The 19,778-nt window shown below is 37.3% G+C and overlaps 1 long non-coding RNA gene across 1 annotated transcript; it reads right to left on the bottom strand.

Annotated features, from left to right (window-relative positions):
- Positions 1-549: 549 nt before the first annotated feature.
- Positions 550-19,212, bottom strand: LOC121817212 (uncharacterized). Its single transcript, XR_006057005.2, has 4 exons — positions 18,836-19,212; positions 8,989-9,284; positions 7,624-7,666; positions 550-6,984 (listed from the first exon to the last, which is right to left on the bottom strand). It is a non-coding gene; the product is annotated as an uncharacterized LOC121817212 (long non-coding RNA).
- Between the last annotated feature and the right edge of the window lie 566 nt (positions 19,213-19,778).

Raw genomic sequence — 19,778 nt, 5'->3', positions numbered from 1 at the left:
TTCCTTCTCCAGAAGATCTTCCCAATCCACGGATTGAACTTGCCTCTCCTGCATTGGCAGGAGGTTCTTTACCACTGAGCCACCAGGGAAGCCCTGCAAAGGAGTAGGTATGTTATATTTAATACATAGAATAATATCAAGGTTTCTGTGTTTTGTAAACAGTAGGATATAGGAGCTATTTCATGTGTAAATGGTTACTTCAAAAATTATAACAATACCCCAGTTTTAGGGTGAGTTTTAAAAATGTGTCCTTTTGGGGACAGAATCATGTTTTTATTTGTTTGCTGAAAACTGTCAAAAATGGCAATTTATTGTCTTGTCAATATGAAGATTTTGTTTACATTAGCAGATTAGTTTATCAAAAATTTAATATAGTGTGGATCCCTGAATATAAAACAAACACATTTACTTTCCTTGGTATTTATATTATTATTTGAACATAATTGTAAAGGAAACTAAAATTATGTTAATATTAGTTCTCAAATATACAGTGTTTGCAAAATAACATCACTTATTATGTATGAAATAATTAGATTTAATAAAATATAATTTTACAGTATAATTTAATAAGTCTTTCATTAATTTTTGCTATAAAATGTAAAATAAATCAGAATATAATTCAAAATCATTTTTCATAAGAAGTTTCATGTCTAAAGGTAAACAGTCCTATGCATTTCTCCCAAATATACAGTGAACATTCAAAGAAAATGTATAAAATATTTATAAGCATGTGAGCAGAAAATGGACCATAGTTTCAAACTGAAATCACATTCTGGGGCTACAGATATCAAGAGTATTTCACATGTGGCATAATGACTTTCAAGAGAATAAAATGAGTTTTTCTTTTATACAGTCCCAATCAATATAGACATCAAATTTTTTGATGCTTTCATTACTCTGCTACCATATGCCTCCTGTCAAAAGTTGAATGCAGCCATTGTTTTAATAAAACATGAAATCCTAGATAAAAATAAAAATATAGAAATGAATTTCAGCAGCATAACAGAGATAATTTTGATGCAGAGGGATGCTAAGGGATCTGATGAAACACAGTAATATATCTGTTAAACAAGAAAAAATAACTATGAAAATTAAAAAGCTGTAGCAAGTCTATAGCTATATGAGCTCCACATGCAGCATTTAATTTTAATAGAAATGAAATCCCATAATTCTATGCATTTTTTGATAACTGCAAGAATTCCATTCTTCTTCTGATAATTTCTTCTTCATGGATCACAGCCTTGTCATGGCAAAGGGGTTTGTGTACTCAGTGAAGCTATGAGTCATGTCATGCAGGGCCACCCAAGATGGACAGGTCATAGTGATAAGTTCTGACAAAACATAATCCACTGGAGAGAAGGAAATAGCAACTCACTCCAGTATTCTTGGAGGGAGAACCTTATGGACAGAACGACAAGGCAAAAAGATATGAAAATGAGTCCCCCAGGTCAGAAGGTGTCCAATATAGTACTGGGGAAGCTGAAGGCAATAACTACTATCTCCAGGAAGAATGGAGTGGCTCGACCAAAGCAGAATCGACACTCAGTTGTGGATATGTCTGGTGGTGAATGTTAAGACTGATGCTGTAAAGAACAGTGTTGCATAGGAACCTGGAATCTTAGGTCTGTGAATCAAGGTAAATTGGACATGGCCAAGCAGGAGATAGCAAGAGTAACATTGACAGCTTAGGAGTCAGTGACTAAAATGGACGGGAATGGGTGACTTTAATTCAGATGATCATTATATCTACTATTGTGGGCAAGAATCACTTAGAAGAAATGGAATACCCCTTGGGGTCAAGGGCAGAGTTCAAAATGCAGTACTTGGGTGCAACCTCAAAAATAATAGAATGATCTCAGTTTGTTTTCAAGGTAAATCATTCAACAGCACAGTAATCCAAGTCTATGCCCCAACCACTGATGCTGAAGGAGCTAAAGCTGACAAGTTCTGTGAATAACTACAGCACCTTCTAGAACTAACATTAAAAAAAAAAAATTGTCCTTTTCATCATAGGGGATTAGAATACAAAAGTAGGAAGTCAAGAAATACCCTGAATAATAACAGGCAAGTTTGGCCTTGGAGTACAAAATGAAGCAGGGGAAAGGCTAACAGTATTTTCTTAAGAGAAAATCTTGGTCATAGCAAGCACCCTTTTCCAAAAACCAAAGAGAAGACTCTACACATGGACATCACCAGATGGTCAATACCAAAATCACACTGTTATTTGCAGCCAAGTATGGAGAAATCAACACAGTTAGTAAAAAACAAGACCTGGAGCTGACTTTGGCTTAGATCATAAGCTCCTTCTTGCAAAATTCAGGCTTATATTGAAGAAAGTAGGGAAAACCACTTGGCCACTTGGGTGTGATCTGAATCAAGGCTCTTATGATTATACAGTAGAAATGACAAATATATTCAAGGGATTAGATCTGATAGACAGAGTGCCTGAAGAACTGTGGAGGAAGATTTGTAACATTGTAGAGGAAGTGGTCATCAAAACCATTCCAAAGAAAAAGAAATCCAAGAAGGCAAAGTGGTTATCTAAGGAGGCTTTACAAATAGAAGAAATAAGAGAATAGAGAAAGAAGAGAAGTGAAAGGCAAGGGAAAAAGGGAAAGATATACCCAATTGAATGCAGAGTTCTGAGCATAGCAAGGAGAGATAAGTAGGTCTTTTTCAATAAACAGTACAAAGAAATAGAGGAAAACAACAGAATGGGAAAGACTAGAGATCTCTTACTGGAGATATCAAGAGAACATTTCATGCAAGGATAGGCAAGATAAAGTGTAGGAAACAAGGTATAAGGAAGGTTGAGAAGTGCTTGCAAACGAGACTCTCAACCAGGGCTGAACATTCTTGCAAACGAGATGTTCAGCTAAGAATCCTCTGTTTGTTCCCGTGGGAAAAGAACATTTCTTGCACACAAGGATGTTTCTCTGATTCCTCAAAAGGAACAGACCCAGGGACAAAACAGATTCTAAGTTGATAAGGAAGTTCCCCAAAACAAAGTCTTAGCTGCAGTAAATAAGTTAAAGTAAAGGTTATCTCGCCCTGTGCCTGCGCACTGTATAGTCACTAAATCATAGTGCTTGGCAACTTGCCCTGTAGATTGTTGTGCAAAAGATATAAAGTAAAGCAGCTGTAAGAAGCAAGGAGTAAAAATAAAAAGATTCAAACCACTCTGCAGTGTTGGTGTTTCATTCCGTCGCCAGCAATAAAGGACCGAAACAGTAAGGACCTAACAGAGGCAGAAGAGATTAAGGTAAGGGAGAAAGAGTATACAGAGCCATCATACAACAAAGGTCTTAATGACATGGATAACCATGATGGTGTGATCACTCAGCTAGAGTCAGACATCCTGGAATGTGAAGTCTAGTGGGCCTTAGGAAGGATTACTGCAAGAAAAGCTAGTGGAGGTGATAGAATTCCAGCTGACCTATTTGAAATCATAAATGATGATGCTCTTAAAGTGCTGTACTCAATATGTTAGAAAATGTGGAAAACTCCACAGTGGCCACAGGACCGGAAAAGGTCGGTTTTCATTCCAATCCAAAGAAGGGCAATGCCAAAAAATTTTCAAACTACTGCATAATTGTGCTCATTTCACATGCTAGCAAGGTTATGTTCAAAATCTTTCAAGCTGGGCTTTAGCAGTACATGAACCAAGAACTTCCAGATGCACAAGCTGGGTTTCAAAGAGGAGAAGAACCAGAGATAAAAATTCCCAACATTCACTGGATCTTAGAGAAAGCAAGGGAGTTCCAGAAAAACATCTACTCTTGCTTTATTGACTATGATAAAGCCTTTGATTACTTGGATCAAAAAAACTGTGGAAGATTCTTAAGGAGATGGGAATACCAATCCACCTTATCTGTCTCCTGAGAAAGCTGTATATGAGTCAAGAAGCAACAGTCAGAACCAGACATGGGACAACAAACTGGTTCAAAATTGAGAAAGTAGTATTTCAGTGCTGTATATTGTCACCGTACTTATTTAACTTCTATGCAGAGTACATCATGGGAAATGTTAAACTGGATGAACCACTAAGTGGAATCAAGATTTCTGCGAAGAATATCAGCAACCTCAGATAGGCAGATGATACCATTCTAGTAGCAGAAAGTGAAGAGGAACTAAAGAGCCTCTAAATCAGGGTGAAACAAGAGGGTGAAAAAGTTGGCTTAAAACTTGACATTCAAAAAACTAAGATCATGGCATCCAGCCCCATCACTTCATGGTGAATAGACAGGGAAAAAGTGGAAACTGTGACAGATTTTATTTTCTTGGTCTCCAAAATCACTATAGACAGTGACAGCAGCCATGAAATTAAAAGATGCTGCTGCTTAGAGGGAAAGCTGTGACAAATGTAGACAGCATATTAAAAATCAGAGATATCCATTTGCTGACAAAGGACCATATTGCCAAAGCTATAGTTTATCCAGTAGTAATGTATGGATGTGAGAGTTTGACCATAAGGAAGCTGAGTGCCAAAGAATTGATGCCTTTGAATTGTGGTGCTGGAGAAGACTCTTGAGAGTCCCTTGGACAGCAAGAAGATCAAACCAATCAATGCTAAAAGAAATCAACCCTGAATATTTATTGGAAGGACTGATTCTGAAGCTGAAACTTCAGTACTTTGGCCACCTATGCAAAGAGCCAACACATTGGAAAAGACTCTGATGCTGGGAAAGATTGAAGACAAAAGGAGAAGTGGGCAACAGAGGATGGGATGGCTAGATAGCACCACTGACTTAATGGACATGAACTTGAGCAAACTCCAGGAGATAGTGAAGGATAGGGAAGCATGGTGTGCTGCAGACCATGGGGTTTGCACACAGTTGGACACGACTTAGCGACTGAACAACAATAATACATAGGTATTATTATCATCATCAGAGCTTAAAAAAACTTTAGTTTTACATCATCATCAAATAGCCAGTCAGTATTCAAATTCCCTGGATTCCCTGTTAATGTGTTTTTACATTGATTTGTTCAAATCAATATCCAGACATGCTGCACAAACTGGGTAAGGTTGATGTCTCTCTACTTTTTTCAAATTGTTTTTCTTTTTATCTTCCTTGACAATTATTTGTTGAAGGAAATGGTCCTGTTTGCTGTATATCCTCTCACCTTTTGGGTTTTCCTGATTACATCTCCAACGACTGTTTAAGATAGTTACCTAATGATTTCAAATCTTGTTTGGAAACTGGAATGATCTGGGAGCCTAATCAGCTTAAAGACTTGTTTCCACCTCCACAGATTTTGGTTTACTAGATGTGGGCAATCTTGACATAGGGAGTGTGAAAGCTACCCAGGCATTTCTACTGTACAGGTAAGGGATTACAGAAAAATCATTGCTCTGTCTCAGGTGTCTTTGACTTTGACCAGATTTGAATTTATCTCAGGAGTTTTACAAGCTTCTGATGCTAAGCTTCTGACTTAATTGAACTGGGGTATGATATGGTATTTGGGGTTTCTGAATTTTCCCTACATGATTTAATGTGAAGATAAGGTCTGGTTCATTGCTTTATCCCATGTACTTCCTCTCAATTTGCAATTTGATCTGATGACTTGATTGGATTTATATTCATTGCAGATTACACTTTATATTAGATGATTTAATAGTGAATCAAAAGGAAACCTATCAGTTTCTCTGAGTTTTATCCTATGTAAGCTCATATTTAAAGTATTCCCATATCACTAATTTTGACTTTTTAATACAAGCCCCAAAGACTAGGGCCTCTCCTTAACATATAAGGTCTTTCTGTTGACATGTGAAACTAAGTAGTTCCAGAGAGAACTAGTCACCTATAAATGCACAGTATCAGGTGAAAATGGAATTTAAGAGCTAGGATTAAATAAATACTTTTTTGGGGGGAAAGCTATAAATTTAAGAAGCTCATTCTAAAATGTACAGTTTACTGAATAATTTAAGCCTGATACTAGAGAAATCATCTACAGCCAAAATTAGTGAGAACAGACTTACAAGGAGAAAACACATGCCAAGTATCACAGCTTTCATTTTCACATCAATGTCCGCAGGAAACTGGATGCCAAAGCTGCTGTAGTGTGTAAATATTTCTCTCATAATCCTAGTAAACTGCTTGGAAATCTTGCCAACCACATATTTTCCATCAAGAGATTTAATCTAAATTGAAAAAGGAGACAGTCTTAAAAAATTCTAGAAAATTGTAATCTACTTTCAAAGTTGGATAAAAATGAAACAGATATACTCTTAAAATCACATGCCAAAAGGAACTGTGTATATTATGATCCATTGCTGCTGCTGCTGCTAAGTTGCTTCAGTCATGTCCGACTCTGTGTGACCCCAGAGACAGAAGTCCCCAGGCTCCCCCGTCCCCGGGATTCTCCGGGCAAGAACACTGGAGTGAGTTGCCATTTCCTTCTCCAATGCATGAAAGTGAAAAGTGAAAGGGAAGTCTCTCAGTCGTATCTGATTCTTAGCGACCCCATGGACTGCAGCCCACCAGGCTCCTCCATCCATGGGATTTTCCAGGCAAGAGTACTGGAGTGGGGTGCCATTGCCTTCTCTGATTATGATCCATTAGATGCATACAAATATTTGCATCTGTCTACAGATACATGTCTCTGCTTTTGAATATGCTATCTAGGTTGGTCATAACTTTCCTTCCAAGGAGTAAGCATCTTTTAATTTCATGGCTGCAATCATCATCTGCAGTGATTTTAGAGCCCAAAAAACTAAAGTCTGATACTGTTTTCACTGTTTCCCATCTATTTCCCATGACGCGATGGGACCACATGCCATGATCTTCGTTTTCTGAATGTTGAACTTTAAGCCAACTTTTTCACTCTCCTCTTTCACTTGCATCAAGAGGCTTTTTAGTTCCTCTTCACTTTCTGCCATAAGGGTGGTGTCATCTGCATATCTGAGGTTATTGCTATTTCTCCTGGCAATCTTGATTCCAGCTTGTGCTTCTTCCAGCCCAGCGTTTTTCATGATGTACTCTGCATAGAAGTTAAATAAACAGGGTGACAATATACAGATACAATACACCTGGAGAAGGAAATGACAACCCACTCCATATTCTTGCCTGGGAAATCCCATGAACAGAGGAGCCTGGAAGGTTACAGTCTACAGGGTCACAAAAGGGCTGGACATGACTTACTGACTAAACAACAACTGTTAGCATTAATACATGATAATAAATTAACATGAACTATTGCTGGTAGCTCTTTGCCAATGTCAAGGTTGTCAGAAATTGGGAAGAAAATAGCTGAAGTCATAGAAGTCAGGTAAAGAGACAAGTTCCTTGAAATGATGTCTAGAGAGCATAGGGAACAAAGGTAAATTCTGATTGTTTTCTTTCAAAGTTAGAGTCCTTATCATGAGGACAGAGACCCAGAGAAATAGTATTTTAACACTTGACTCTCTATTTTAAGAAATGAGCTGCTGATAAACCTTATCAATTCATTGTCACAGAGGCTTTTGTAAATAAACAGATTTAATGGTCCAATATCACTGAAACTGTTTTATTTGCAGTTAGTGGTTGGTGATACACTTTTCTTTGCATATCACCAACTCCTTTATCAATGTATCAACTGTCCCGTCTTTCTAGAAACATAATCAATACAATGAATACTTACCTTCTGTAAGTGCAATTTGCTGATGAACCTGAATCTGATCTACCTATTATAGTAAACAAATAAATTAAGCTGTTAATCATATATATTTTTATATTTTAAGAATTAATATAAATAATCATCAATATATATCAATACTGTCAGTGTTCAATAATACTTTATATTACCTTTTGTTGCAAAAATAATGGTAATTTTTTTTTCAAAAACATCAATTGAAAGTGTTCACTATTAGTGCAAGAAAATTCAAGTGAAATAAAATTGACTTACATTGAAAGTTCTGTAAATATAAGAACACACTGCTCTCTCTAGAAGAGGTTTAGGAACTATTAAGACCACTTTAATCTATTTAAAGAGTATTATTACTGCAAATCTCAAAATTTTTTTTTAAGTGTATATGATACCATCATTTCTAGTAGGTGATAAACTTCCCCTACATATTCCTTGAGTCCCTGATTTTAAAAATATCCATCGAGGATATTTCTTGGACAATATATGAACTAATAATAATCTTATATATGATGCCCAAGTACATTTTAGGATATAAAATTAGTTCAGAGTTTGTAAGAGACATTACTCACTTTTTGAAACTTGATTGGATGTCACAGGAATATTTAGTTTCATATAGTTTGGGCACACAGAACTTCCTATTCTACTTTACATATGAGATTTCTAACATCAAACAAATGTAAAACATGATTTTGCTGAGATATGCTATAATGTAGTACATTAAAATCCAGGACTTTTTCCCCTTTAAAGGTTGCATTTATAAAATTGTCTTCAAAAAAATAAAAGCAACGTAAAATGTAATTCTATTAATGATAACAAAAAGTTAAGTCATACATGAGTTGTTGAACTGAACACTAAGTTTTATTTGATGTTTGTTTCTAATTTCTAGAAAGTCATTCAGTGTTGGGGTTAAAGGACACAGGATCCAGCACCAAAGTTCCAGAAGTAAAAAGTCACATCTACTTCCTGTGCGTTTTGATGCTGTGCAAATTATGTAACTTTTCTAGGCCTTTGGTAAAATGGTGATAACTATAGTTCCTACATATCATAAAGTTCTAAGGGATTAGATGCATTAATATGTGTATTACACTTAAGAACAAAACTTGGAAAATAATGCTTAATAAAGGTTTGCCATTGAGTATTGTTGTAGATTATATTCAAGATCATAGAACACACAGTTTCCTAAGACATTTATATTTTGCTTTACTAGTAAACCTCACCTAGAAGAATTAGAGTAGTTTGTTAGCAAGAAATGTTGTTTTACCATTTCAGACTTTTGTGAATTAGTTATTTGTTAATGTCATTAGGTAAACTGGAAGCACAGTTTTACTTGTTAAGAGTCTTTTATATATTTGAAATTACCTGATTTAAACATTCCAACCCTGGTGGACAGTCTGATGAAAGTGGAATCCCTTCTAACTATGCAGGCACACCTGGCTGAAGAGGCACTGGTTGGAGTTGGACAGAAAAGCCAACTGCTCCAATCACTGAATAGCCAGGTGGTATAATTATATATTCAGACTGGGGTCCAGAGGTGCCAGGCTGGGAGGTGGAATGACGGTCAGGGACAGTATTCTCAGCCTGGGTCTCAGAACAGACAGCTGTGTAGGCAGTAGAGTCATCTCTGGGGGCAGGGTAGTGGCTATTTTCTAGAGATGCTGAAATATAAACAAATGAAATTATTTTTATTGGAACAGAAAATTGAAAACTTCAATTTTTTTAGGATTACCTCAGTTATCTACAAACTACAGTTTCCCCTCAGAAATCCTATTTCTATTAAGCTTAAAGTTTGTGTTTTTATCATTCAGTAATTTTCAATAAAATATCTGGGGTTACATGTCCACTTTTATTTTGAGGGTTTTGGGAATGTGTGTAAGGCCCATAGCCTTATTTTACTGTTTAAAATACACATGAAAATATGCATGAAACCTAAGAAAGTGGGGAAGAAAAAAAAACAAAAACCCATGATAGAGTCATGTACATAAAAATTCCAGAATGTTTTCATGGAAATAAGAGAAAGAATTGGGTAAGGGCCCTGGTGACTCAGAGGGTAAAGAATCCGCCTGAAATATGGGATTTGACCTGTGTTTGATCCCTGGGTTTGGAAGATCCCCTGGAGAAGGAAATGGCAACCCACTCCAGTATTCTTGCCTGGTGAATCCTCATGGACAGAGAAGCCTGGTGGGCTCTAGTTCATGGGGTCGCAAAGCATTGAACACAACTGAGCAACTAAGCACAGCACAAAGGGCCCAATATAATGGCTTGGAACCTGCATTTCTAGCACAAAAACACCTTACAATAAATGATAATTCTGGAATTCTAACAAATGGCACTTCCTATTTGTATAAAATTGACAGTGGTTTTGTTCCCTCAAGGCCTGTTTGCCAAGGTCCAGAGATGTTTTCATTGTCCCAGCTGCAGAGAAGAGAGCAATACTGGCAGCTAGTGGATAGAGGCCAGGAATGCTGTTAAATATTGTAAAATGCTCAGAACAGCATTTTGAAGAAATAACATCATCCATCCCCAAATACTATAGTGCTGTTTTGAGAACCCTGGTAGAGAAGCAAAGGCATGTCATTCCATCTATTATTGTTCAGATACTTGTCTGGCTTAACAACTTACCTGGGAGTTTAATCCATGCTGTATTCTATTCCTAAGATGCTGTACATTAAAACATTTTTAACTATGATATTTGAGTTACAGATTTAAACTTTACAATTTCATACCCTCAGCTCTCCAGAAAATAGAATTTGAGAAGCAAGGAAGGTAAAAAGCATGTTAGGAAAATTTGTCTTAAGTATGTAATAAGCACAGTATAGGAAGAAATTTAATAAGTGTGTACTCTGTATTCCACATGAATTTGTAATTACAATAAAATTTCATAGGAAATAAAGAAGAAGAGAAATGGCTAACACTAAAGACATAAAGATACAGGATCAGTTCATCTTGGGAACTGCTAAGTCAGGCGTTTGTATTTTATTCCAAATGTGATTGACAGGCCTTAGAGGATTTTAAGCAGAAGAACGATTTCATGGTCTGATTTATGTATTACAAGGAGTACTGACCACTGGAATTTTTAAATTTTTTATTTTATTTTATATTGGAGTAAAGTAGATTTACAGTGTTGTGTTACTTTCAAGTATATAGCAAAGTGATTCAATCACAAAGTATCTATTTTTTTCCTGATTCTTTTCTATATACATTACTACAGAGTATTAAGTAGAGGTCCCTGTGCTATGCAATAGATTCTTATTAGTTATCTTTTCTATATGTAGTAGTATATATATGTTAATCCTGATCTCCTAATTTATCCCTTTTCACTTTGGTAACCATAAATATGTTTTCTAAGTCTGTGAGTCTATTTCTGTTTTGTAAATAAGTCTATTTGTATCATTTTTTTTTTTTTTAGATTCCACATATAAGTGAAATAATGATATTTGTCTTTGTCTGATTTACTTCACTTCATTTGGTAATCTCTAAGTTCATCCATTTTACTGCAAATGGCATTGTTTTGTTCTTTTTATGGCTGAGTAATATCCTGTTGTATGTATCCATTCCTCTGTTGATGGACATTTAGATTGCTTCCATATCTTGGCTTTTGTAAATAGTCCTGCAGTGAACACTGGGGTGTATTTTATCTTTTTGAATTAGGGCTTTCTCTGGATATGTGTCCAGCAGTGAGATTTCTAGATCATATAGTAGCTTTGTTTTTAGTTTTCTAAGGAACCTCTATACTATTCTCCATGGTTGCTGTACCAGTTTATATCCCCACTAACAGTGTAGGAGATCCCCTTTTCTCCACATCCTCTCCAGCATTTATTATTTGTAGACTTTTTGATGATGGTCATTATGACTAGTGTGAGGTGATACCTCACTATAGTTTTGATTTGTATTTTTCTAATAATTTGTAATGGTAACCATCTTTTCATATGCTTTTTGGTCACCTGTATTTTTATTTTTTAAAGAAATGCCTATTTAGATCTTCTGCCCATTTTTGATAGGATTGTTGGGGTTTTTTTTATATTGAGCTGCATAAGCTGTTTATATTATATATTTTGAAGATAAATATAATTCCTTGTCAGTCACATTGTTTGCAAATTTTTTCTCCCATTCTATGAGTTGTCTTTTTGTTTTGTTTATGATTTCCTTTGCTGTGCAAAAGCTTATAAGTTTGATTAGGTCCCATTTGTTTTTGTTTTATTTGCATTTCTCTAGGAGGTGGATTGAAAAAGATATTGCTGAGATTTATGTCAAAGTGTTCTGCCTATGTTTTCTTTTTATGAGTTTTATAGTATTTAGGCTTACATTTAGGTTTTTAATCCATTTTTATTTCTGTGTATGGTGGTACAGAATGTTCTAATTTTGTTTTTTTACATGTTTTCTCAGCACCATTTATTGAGGAGACTTTTTCTCCATTGTATATTCATTCTTGCCTTCTTTGTCATAGATTAATTGACCATAGGTTATGGGTTTTAAGCTTCAATAATGTATGAAAATTTAAATCACATCAAGCATCTTTTCTGACCACAATGCTATAAAAGTCAACTACAAGAAAAACATTCAAAAACCATAAACATGTGGAGACTAAACAATAGGCTATTAAAAACCAATGAATCAGTGAAGAAATCAAAGGAGAAATTTATAAAATACCAAGACAAATTAAAATGAAAACACAACGTTCCAAAACCTAAGAGATGCAGCAAAAGCAGTTCTAAGAGGGAAGTTTATAGCAATACAATCCTACCTCAAGGAACAAGCAAAGTCTCAAATAAACAACCTGTCGTTATACTGAAAAGCAACTAGAGAAAGAAAAACAATAAAACTCAAAGGTAGTAGAAGGAAACAAATCATAAAAATCAGAGCAGAAATAAATGAAATAGAAAAGAAGAAAACAATAAAAAAAGATCAATGAAACTAAAAACTAGTTCTTTGAAAAGATAAACAAAATAATAAAATTTTAGCCAGACTCATCAAGAAAAAAGGTTTCAAATCAATAAAGTTAGAATGAAAAAGGAGACATTACAATGGACACCACAAAAATACAAAGTATCTTAAGTGACTACTATAAGCAACTATCTGCCAATAAAATGGACATCCTGGGAGATATAGAAAAATTCTTAGAAAGGTACAATCTTCCAAGACTAAACCAGGAAGAAACAGAAAATATGAAAAGACCAATCACAACTGTGGGAATTGAAACTGTGATAAAAAATTCTCAACAAACGAAAGCCTAGGACCAGATGGCTTCACCGGTGAGTGAAAGTGAAACTCGCTCAGTCATGTCCAGCTATTTGTGACCCCATGGACTATACCGTTCATAGAGTTCTCTAGGCCAGAATAATGGAGTGGGTAGACTTTCCTTTCTCCAGGGGATCTTCCCAACCCAGAGATCAAATCCAAGTCTTCCACATTGCATACAGATTCTTTACCATCTGAGCTACAAGGGAAGCCCAAGAATACTGGAGTGGGCAGCCTATCCCTTCTCCAGCAGATCCTCCCAACCCAGGAATCAAACCATTCACCTGCATTGCAGGTGAATTCTTTAGCAACTGAGCTATCAGTTAAGCTTCACAGGTAAATTCTATTAAATATTTAGAGAAGATGAAAGTCTATCCAGGGTTCCCAGGTGGCGCTAATGGTAAAGAATCCACCTGCCAAAGAGAAGTAAGAGATGCAAGTTCAATACTTGGGTTGGGAAGATCCCTGGTCAAGGAAATGGCAACCCACTCCATTATTCTTGCCTGTAGAATCCCATGGATAGAGGAGCCTGGTAGGCTACAGTCCCATGGGGTCTCAGTCGGACATGACTGAAGCGACTTAGCATGCACACACATCTATACTTCTGAAACTATTTCAAATAGTTGCAGAGGAAGGAACACTCCCAAACTAAGCCCTGGGATTTAAAATGAGAAGTGCAAATGCAATCTCTGTCCTAACTGCCTGAGGGGAAACAGAACTTTATACTTACCCTTAGCATAAAGAGATAGAACACCAGTGTGATGAAATGACTAACTAGAATCAGAAACAAATCCTTTAAAGGGAGGGACACGGGTTTTATGACTACATGTGCCAAAGGGCAGTGTTTGAAAGAGGACAGAGAGGAAGGAAGGGAGTTGGGACAGCCTCCCTGAGGACCATCAAGAGATCTAAGGCATGTAAACTTGTTGCGTAGGCCAGTGGCAGGGAATGAACATTTCAGAAAGAAGCCCTTGGATAATAACAGACACAGAGCCTTTAAAAATCTGAAAAGAGACCAATCTACCTGAACAGAAGAGAAGACAGGGAAGCCTCGTAGGACCTGGTGACCAAATTAAGCATTTTGGCTTCCATTATAAAAGCAATGGAAAAATAAAAAAATAAAATAAAATAAAATAAAAGCAATGGAAAGCCAGTGAGACTGAGTATTCTATGGAACATGTATTTTTCCCACTTTATTGATAAGAAAACTGAGGCTGGAGGTGTGTGTTATAACTTGTTTAAGATCACCACACAACTATTAGATATAGAAGCCAGAACCTGATGACTGATCCAGTCTTTCTTGCCTTTTTTCCACCTGAATAATGGAGATAATTAATAGTATTTACTCTATATGATTGAGAATTGAGTGAGTTAATCTACATTAGGCACTTAGAACAATGCCTAAAACACAGTAAATTCTCAATTTTAAGCTATAATATTGTTAGCATAACTTTCCTCCTAAGACATGAGCTATATGTGGCCTTGGACTTAAAAAAAAAAAAAAAGCCATTTTTCTCATGAACTTTCAAGATTGTCAACTTCACTATGCTGTACACTAGAAACTAACATAATATTATTTGTCAAATATATTTCAATTAAAAGGCAGTCAATGAATCCCTAATATCTTTAACTAAAATCTGATGTTCCCAAGATGAACCTCCTCTTCATTTAAATATCATGAACATGCAATATTCCATACCAAGCAGTAGAGGAAAAATGGAGAATTGGACAATTAAACAAAATTAAGTACCGTATTATAATTACTCTAAGTGCTCTAATTTAAAACGATGGTTCTATAAGAGAGATTGAGGCACCATTTTAGAAGATGATGGTGGTAGGGTTTTCAAGAAAGTCTGATCTGAAAGCTGAAGGAAGTCTAAATTCAACCAGGCCAAGGAGGTATGGCACCCCACTCCAGTACTCTTGCCTGGAAAATCCCATGGATGGAGGAGCCTGGTAGGCTGAAGTCCATGGGGTCACTAAGAGTTGGATACGACTCAGCGACTTCACTTTCACTTTTCACTTTCATGCATTGGAGAAGGAAATGGCAACCGACTCCAGTGTTCTTGCCTGGAGAATCCCAGGGACGGGGGAGCCTGGTGGGCTGCCATCTATGGGGTCACACAGAGTCGGACATGACTGAAGTGACTTAGCAAGGAGGTATTGGCAGGGGGCGGGGGTGGGGATGGTATGAGATGAGGTGGGGCATTAGAGGCAGCAGGAACCATATAGGTGGCAGTCCTGAGGTAAGAGACAGGGAGCTTGGCTCATTCAAGGGAATGAAGATCTGTGGGTCACAGAGCAAAGAAATCACTAGACAAGAGGATGGAGAAATGAACAGGGAAGTTCCTATAGGTTTCCTGCCTGTAAGTTCTCTAAGAACAAGACATTTAATTGGTGCCTATTCAGTCAACAGTGTATACAGTATTATTTCACTCTTTCAGAAAGAAGAGCTTCTTTACCAATGTGAAGGCTGATAATCTGTGACTCAGCTGTTTTATGTGCCACTCCTATCCAGTTGGAAAAGTCCACTCATTTCCTGTTTATTTTTCATTTCCTTGTGTTTGTTCAGTAGTCAAAGCCCTATAACTGTCATGCTTTCCAGGATGGTATTAAAAGAAAGTTCTATTGTCAAGAAAGTTCCAGGAAGAACAAGGGGACCCTGAATCTCCTGACACTTCCCACTTAGCAAGTGACACCTGCTTAGTGTCACATGTATCTCAAATTGCTAAACTAGGAGAAATACTGCCTTCTTGTTCCTGAAACTGGGAAGTGGCCATGCCAGGACTTGCTGGAATAGCTGTCTAAGTAAACCAGATGGGAACCAGACAGCGAGCCTGGAGAAGCAGGGACTTCATCAGATATTGAAAGTTACAAATCTAACTGTTATTGAACCCATTCTGCAGTGCCAGACCCTAACAAAGTTACACTAAAACACAGCATACTCTGACTCCTGTGACTTGACCATTATCCAAATTCAGAGATGCTAGAGCAAGGGATGTACAGCGAAGAACTGCCTGGGAGTCCGCAGATGCTAAGGAGGAGAGGCAGGTTCAAGTCAGGCAGGTGGACGCCTGAGCTACTGGTTTTAGCCTCTATGTGATAAATCACTTGTCTTCGCAATTTTCTGGTGTTCTAGAGTGCCTAGCATAGTTTTGGCCCTAGCCACAGCCCTCATTCATACTTACTGTTCAACAATGGCTAGCATGCTGGATTAACCATCCCTTCTAATATGCCCAAATGCTGGGCTTCCCTGGTGGCTCAGACGGTAAAGAGTCTGCTTACAATGCAGGAGAACGGTTCAATCCCTGGGTTGGGAAGATCCCTGGAGAAGGCAATGGCAACCCACTCCAGTACTCTTGCCTGGAAAATCCCATGGACGGAGGAGCCTGGTAGGCTGCAGTCCATGGGGTCACTAAGAGTCAGACACAACTGAGCGATACCCCTGAGCCGAGGTTCTGCCCATGATCCAGTGCTCCTCTGCGCTATAAAGAGATGGATTAGGCGAAATTCAGCCTAAAACTTAGTTTCAGGCAGGAGACCATTTGGCATAGGAAGATCTAGGAATAGGACTAGGTCAGCTAGGCTGCTCGCCAAGTCCCCACTCTGCTTCTGCGGTCGTTTCCCAAGGCCACGGGGACCCTGGGTCCCGACCGTGTGAAACCAAGCTCCGCCTCTTGCCTTCCCGGATCCCCCACAAGCCACAGACTCCTGCGCGTGCGCCACCTTGCCTGTGCAGCAGTCCTGGGCAGTACAGATACACTGAGCTGAGTGAGGTCCGGGTCCTGGGTACTTGAGGTGGTTCTCCTGCCCTGCAGCCCCACGTTGATGCTGGAGGGTAGGAGACTTGGAGATGAGACCGCTGCCCTGGTGAGCAGGGCAAAGGAGCAAAGAGGTTGCCACTCCCTTTCTTGCCTCTGGAGAGGTTCCAAAAACGTTGGTTCTGAGGTTCAGGTTCGCGAGGAGCTAGGACGCGGCCACCAGCTGGAACTTGGAAGTCGTTAACAGGGGAGTAACCCGCTCAAGGGAACGTCCTTGGCTCTGGCCTTGACCTCCATCTCTTAGGTGCCTGTTGTTTTTAAGCCAGGATCCTGGCAGCGGTAAAAAGTATAAACGAGGATGGGTCAGTCTCATTTTTCTCTATAGCGCATGCTCTCTGCCTCTTTCTCTACCAAATGATGTTTTAAAATGATTGAAGAGTCAAAGCTACTAGGTGTGTGGACTGTTGGATTTTCTGGCACACAAACCATTCATAAATGCATACTGGTTAAATTGAACTGCAGTGTGTTCACTGATTTTTTTTTTTTCTTTATCAAATGTTATGTACAAAAGTAACAACGATCTTCCAAGCAATAGGCTGAAATTTTACCTTCTCCACTCTCTGGTTCTCTTCTTATTCCACTGTTAACTGTAGTTTAACAGACATTTGAAGATTTAACTAAGAGAGGCAGGTGGGAAGAGAGAAGAGTATTGGAGGGAAGGTGCATAGAGAGAGAAACTGAGAAGATTGAAAATGAAGGGAGGAGATCAAGGCGCTTTGGTTTGAAGCCCTTCTTATTCACTTACAGTCTCTGTGACTTTGTGAAAGTTACTTGATCATCTAGTAATGGTATCCATAGGATTTCTATGAAGATTAAGAAAGACAAATATGTAAAGGTTTAAAATGGTGCCTGCCATAGAGTAAGCACTAAGTAAATGCAATACATGCAAATATATGTATACATATGTATACATATCTACATGGTGCTTTTGATTATTATTTTAAATAAACAGAATTATTTTTATACAGCCTGTTCCCTGATGATGCATCTTGGAAATCTCCAGGCCTTTAATACAGAGTTGAATCATTGATCTAATAATCTAGGTGTCCTTTATTTTCAGTTTTTCACAATTACAAATTTTGTTGTTATCATCTTTGTATATATCTTTCTATACAAGTTACAGAAAAAGATCCTGTTCTTCTACCAGTCAAGTATGAGAGTGCTTGTTTATTTACATTGCTCCAGTTCTGTAATTTCAATTGTTTGCTTCTCTGATTGGCAGTTTTTAATATTTTTCTTGTTTTTGTTTGTAATTGTTAATAGAGCTGAGTAATTTTTAACATGATTACTGGTCATTGGCCATTTTATTATGTGATTTATCTGACATTAATACCTGTTTTTCTGGGGTGTTAGTATTTTTTCCTTGCTGATTTATTGGTGTTCTTTTTTAATATCATAAAGTTGAATCCATCACCTATTAAATAAGATACAGTTATTTTGCCCAGTAGGTCTCTGGTTTATAACTTATTTAAACTTGCTTTCATGTTTAGTAAGTTTTTGTTTCTAATAATTTAAATTTTTTTTTTTTTTTTTTTACTTCTGGGTTCTGTGCCTTGATTTTAAAAAAACGATTCTACCCCAGGATATTTATTATGGCTTCCTCCTTGACACCCATTTATTTCCTAATTTCCAAGGGGTGGGAATTCTAGTTTTAGTTTTTTATTATTATTTGTAATTGTAATATAAGAACATGCTAGGAATAGTTTCAATTTTTGAAATGTTTTGAGACTTGTATTTTAGCCCTTTGGTACACACCCATAGGGCTAAATTATTTGAAAAATAGTGTTAGTCTTCAGTTGTGGGTATACAGTGCTCTGTTTTATAATTGACTTAATTTGTTACTTATATGGGCATTTTATTTTGTTCTATCATTAATTCAAAGGGATTTTAAAATATCAACTATAATTATGAATTTCTTTGTTTTTTATGCTTTGATTTTTTTTCCCATTCATTCTGAAGTTATGTGATTAGGAAAAACCTGAATGTTGTATATTCCTGATGAACATTCACCATTATGAAGTATTTTTCTTTCCTTTTAGTATTCTTTTCCTTTTTATATAGTTTGTGTGAAATTAATGTTTAATTCATAAATATATTCATATATATATACACTCACACACTTACCTATAGATATAGATATATTCTCTTACCTGGAAACACATCAAGAGGGTCAAGTTTCCTCTGTACTCTTCCCTCTTCATGCTTGGGGCTTCATGCATCATGCTCTTAGATTTTACAAGGTGGTAACATTTTGTGAACACATTTTAGTGGGGATCTTCTCTTAGCTTTTTCTTCTTGATGGGTTCTGAAATTTATCTTTGATCTTAACATCAGTTTTATTCAGCTTATCTGCTGTAACAGAATTCCATAGACTGGGTGGCTTTAACAACAGACTTCTTTTTTTTCCCTACAGTTTTAGAAGCTGGGAAGTCCATGATCAGAGTGTCAGCAGATTTGGTTCCTGGTAAAGGACTGCTTCCTGCTTGCAGACAGCAGGCTTCTCACCGTTTGCTCACAGGACAGAGAGAACTAGCTCTTTTCTCTCTTCCTCTTATAAGTTTTCTAAGCCCATCAAGCACCGCCCACCTCATGACCTCACCTAAACCTAGGTATCTCCCAAAGGCTCCATCTTCAAATACTATCGCATTGGTGGGGGGACTTCAACATATGAAATTTGGGTGACAGGAGCACTCATTTCACAGCATTTTTATGCAGTATGATGATGCTGTACTATGAAACTCACTTTAGAAGCGGTGGGTAAAGCAATGTTGTTTTGGTCAGGCATTGAAGAGCAATATGTTTATGAAACAAGGATCCCAACCCTAACGATGAATTTTTATTAGTATACAACCACTGTAGACAACAGCCTCCTTTTATACTGTATTTGGTGTACCTATGGGCATATTGCCCAGACTTGGCTAAGGGAAAATCTTCTTGAGGACTTTAAAGAAATTGTGACAGCATCTTAAGACATTGTGAAAAGTCTTGTGGATGGTAGGACTGAATTGTGGAAAGAGCCCAAGAACTTGATGACACCCCTGACATATGGTTCCCCGTGACTTGTTACATGCAGGCAGGCATGTGATTAGGAAC

Source organism: Ovis aries, chromosome 1, assembly GCF_016772045.2.
Source record: "Ovis aries strain OAR_USU_Benz2616 breed Rambouillet chromosome 1, ARS-UI_Ramb_v3.0, whole genome shotgun sequence".
NCBI classification, from domain to species: Eukaryota; Metazoa; Chordata; class Mammalia; order Artiodactyla; family Bovidae; genus Ovis; species Ovis aries.
The sequence above is the reverse complement of the archived record's forward strand: the minus strand, read 5'-3'. Positions and strand labels throughout refer to the sequence as shown.